The sequence below is a fragment of the Camarhynchus parvulus genome, chromosome 4, assembly GCF_901933205.1.
Source record: "Camarhynchus parvulus chromosome 4, STF_HiC, whole genome shotgun sequence".
In the NCBI taxonomy this organism is placed as follows: Eukaryota; Metazoa; Chordata; class Aves; order Passeriformes; family Thraupidae; genus Camarhynchus; species Camarhynchus parvulus.
The window spans coordinates 32,207,109-32,211,237 of NC_044574.1; positions in this window are offsets into that span (position 1 = coordinate 32,207,109).

Genomic DNA, 4,129 nt, shown 5'->3' on the forward strand with positions numbered 1-4,129 from the left:
TTTTAAGTATCTCTTCCTATAATGCAAGGGTTTTAAGTAGTTGACTAAAGCCAGCTCATGAATAATCCTGTTGGATATTTCAGATCTGAACAGTAATTTTCAAACTCAGTGCTAGTTGGTCTGGGTATAAATCCTGTCTTCACCAAACAAGTCTTTTCTAGGAATATGAGTTTAATTCAAGCATGGTTAACACCCTTACAGAGCCAAGGTGGCCTCATCTGCACTGTAGTTGGTGAAGATGATAGCTTACCCAATGTATGTTTCATTTGGGAAGTTCTCTGATCCACCAGCCTTACCTGTAAAAGTGAAAGATCATTTCCATAAGTAGTGGTGACTGGCAAACCTGTGTATAAAGGGGAATTGATCTGTAAGTGAAATCAGATACCTCTGTGTCAGGTTTTATTTCTGTGCAATATGTCCTCTATATGAAGCACATCAGCTTTATTAAATATTGGTAAGGTAGCCCGCTCAGAACCCACTCAGTTCAAGGGAAGCCAGTTGATGTTATCTTTTGGGCTTTCAGTAAAGTTTTTCATACTGTCTCTCACAGGATCCTTCTGGGCAGCACACACCTGGAATAACACGTTATGTGATTAGGCAAAAAGGGTTGTAGTGAATGGGGTGACATCAGACTGGCAACCTATCCTTTCTGCAGGGCTCCATCCTTGACCCTGTGCTCTTTAGTGTCTCCATAAAAGGCTTGGATGCAGGACTAGTATGTTTGGTGATGACATCAAATTGGGAGGAGCTATTGACTCTCTCAAAGACACAGAGGCCCTGGAGAGAGACCTTGAAAAATCAGAGAGTTGGGCAGTCACCAACCACAGGAAGTTTGAGATAAGTGCTGGATTCTGCACCTGGGGTGAGGCAACCCTGGATGCCAGACGGACTGGGAATGAGAGGCTGGAGAGCAGCACTATGGAAACAGATCTGAGAGTCCTGATGGATGGCAAGTTGAATCAGCAGTGACTGGGGTGCACCAGGCACAGAATCACCAGCCAGGCAAGGGAGGGGATTGTCCTGCTCTGCTCTCCAATGGGGCAGCCTCACCTTGAGTCTTGTGTGCAGTTTTGGGTGCCACAATATAAGAATGATATAAATCTATTAGAGAGTGTCCAAGAGAGGGCAAGGAAGACGGTGAAGGGCCTTGAGGGGAAACCATATGAAGAGCAGCTGGGATCATGTGGTCTGTTCAACCTGGAAAACAGGAGACTGGGAGGGACCTCATTGTGGTCTTCAACATCCTTGTGAGGGGAAGGGGCAGGCACTGATCCCTTATCTGCGGTGACCAGTGACAAGACCCAAGGAAGGGTATGAAGCTGTGTGGGAGGAGGTTTACATTCAGTATTAGGAAAAGGTTCTTCACCCAGAAGGTAGTCAGGCTCTGGAGCAGGCTCCCCAGGGAAACAGTCATGGCACAAAGCCTGTCTACGTTCAAGAAACATTTGGACAACACTCAGGCACATGGTGTGATTTTGGGGTTGTCCTGTGCAGAGTCAGGAGTTGGACTTTGATGATCCTTGTAGGTCCCTTCTAACTCAGGGTATTCAATGATTCTATGTCTTACTCAGTAATGACTTGTATAGCCAAACCACTCTATGAAAGGCATGGTCTTCAGCTCGTGTGGACAGCTCCTGAGACGCCAAGTACTTGAAACCAAGAGATTTCAAGTAGCAGAAGTGCCCCAAATGCAGCTCAACCCCAGGCATTAGACTACTTATTTTGTGGCCCCTGAGGTTTTTCAATGCACATAAATTTACCCTCTGACTATTTATAAACTGACTGTGGAGATATTTGGCAACTTCTTAATTTGTTAAAAACAAACCAAAAGTGTACTGGTAATGTTCATCACCAGACTGATTCTTGCAAGTTTTAAATAATTTGATAGGATATTTATTGCTATGGTAGTAGTATCTTGGGGTCTAATTTTTCCAGTGTTAATATTGTTATGTATATTTATGTTAATATTGTTATTGTATATTTATGAAGAAAGGCATTATGCAAAGTAAGAAAATACGGCAAAATCTGAAGGCATTATGGGAGTATTTTTTGCCTCAAAGGAACATGTTGATGAGGTGGCATCAGGAAACAGCAGTGGCACAGGAAGTCGTGCTTACTTAATTGGAACCTGTAAAACTTGTAGTTTGCATACTTAAAGTGTCTCTTTGCAGTTTACAAAGGAACTAAAATAAAACCCCCATTACTGCATCATATAGCTTGTGGATATCAGTGCAAAACTTAGACAAGGAAAAAAAGGTTGCTGGATTTTGGGAGGAAAAAAATCCAGATCACCAGAATCCACAAGAAATCCAGCTGAAGTTTTAGAACTTCTCTCCTGGACTGCTCCTTTCTTCTCCCTTCACCTCTGGCAGCATTTTAAAAGCGAACATTGTTTTTTTATGATGTCAGGGTTGTCATCATTGTAATGGGATGAGCATGAAGCTGAAGTTAAAACTGTATAAAGCCATACAGTAACTTTATTAGATATTACTGATCAGGTTGGAGGGAAGCAATCTTCAGTGAAGAGAGGCTCGCAGCCAAAATCCCTCAGCAAGACCGACGTGTCTTTACACACAGATCCTTCCTCCATTACCTTCTTTTCCTTTGCTCATTTCGTGACCCTCTGCTCAGAAAAGAGGCCAGCACCCATCCGTTATGAAAGGACCATGTGTATTGCAGGACATTAGCCTATTCGTGGATACATCCTAAAATTCCTACTGCCTTTTTTAGATCACCTTAGTGTACTGGCGTTTTTAAGAAATAAACATTCCTTTGAGTTTTCAAGGAAAGGTCTCTGCAAGAGAGAGGTACAAATCTCTACAAGATTTGGCAGGTTTTGCTGGATTTAGTACATGTTTTAACAAAAAAGTGCCATCTGAAATTTTTTTTTTTGCCCTTATCCTTTCCTGTCTTAAAGTAATCAGTATTTTCTCAGGTTACTTCACAAACATGTTTTTTATAGACCATTTCAAGCATAAGGAGCAGGACAGGAGGCACAATGTGATTGATATTTCTGAGAGAAGCCCAGAGAGACCAGGAGAGTCTTAGAAAACAAGGGGAATGACCCTATGGCATGAATTTGCATATTATGGTGAAGGTATCATATTTTATCTACATCTGGTGGCAAAGTTGGTGGCAACTTTGTCCCATCTTGAGATTTCAAAAGAGGAGTTCCTTTTAGTCTTCCCAGCTTTATCTTTACTTTTTTTCCCAGGTTTTGCTCACAGAATCAGCTCATTAGTCACATTCTAAACCATTTTAAACTTCTACACTCCTTCTAAACCTTGAGCAAGTTTCCAGTGGGATCTGAGCCGTTTGTGGGTCTCGTGATGGTCTTTTTCTAAATAGCTGTTAAATTTCTTTCCTATTAAGATGAAAACATTATAAAGGGGTGCTGTTGTGTATTTGATTTTGCTTAAAAGTCATAAAGTCATGCTTACTCTGCACATGCAAGACTTCTAGAAGGAAATTTCTATTATTTTGATTACATTAATAAAGAAATATGGTAAGACCACAACATTAGGATTTTTAACATTTTTTTTCTGTGTTGTGCATAACTGAATGACCATTTCAAACACACTTTAGATTTATTACTAAAAAAAAAATAATACTGAAAGCAATGGCTAACAAGCAAGACAGAGAAAGTTATATTCAAGTTACTTTGTGCCCTCTGTCCCTGTGACCTTACTGTGCTGAGCCACTAGTATCCTGTCCGTTTTATTACTACTGGAGGATAAAAAACCAAATCCTTTCATGTTCTTGGAATGGTTCCAAAACAGAGCACATATTGCCTCCTGAAGGTGACCTGTTTTAGGGGTGTTTACCCTTGCTAGATTCTGGTTTGCCATTATTAAAATGCCACAGTGAAGCATTTACTAGCTTTGTCCCTATATTTACAATACCTTTTGACAGAGATGTCTAAGAGCTTTAAACATATGCTTTAAACAGTGGATGGTTGGCTCTGACATTTGTTACAAATCTTTTCAGAAGGCCATGTGGAACTGTTCTAATCCGGGAAGAGCCACTGACTCGCTGTGTGATCTGACAGAGTGACATATCACTTGACCTCAGTCACAGCAGCTGTAAAATGGAGAGAAAATACCGGGAGAAAAACGGGGGATGCCTTTTG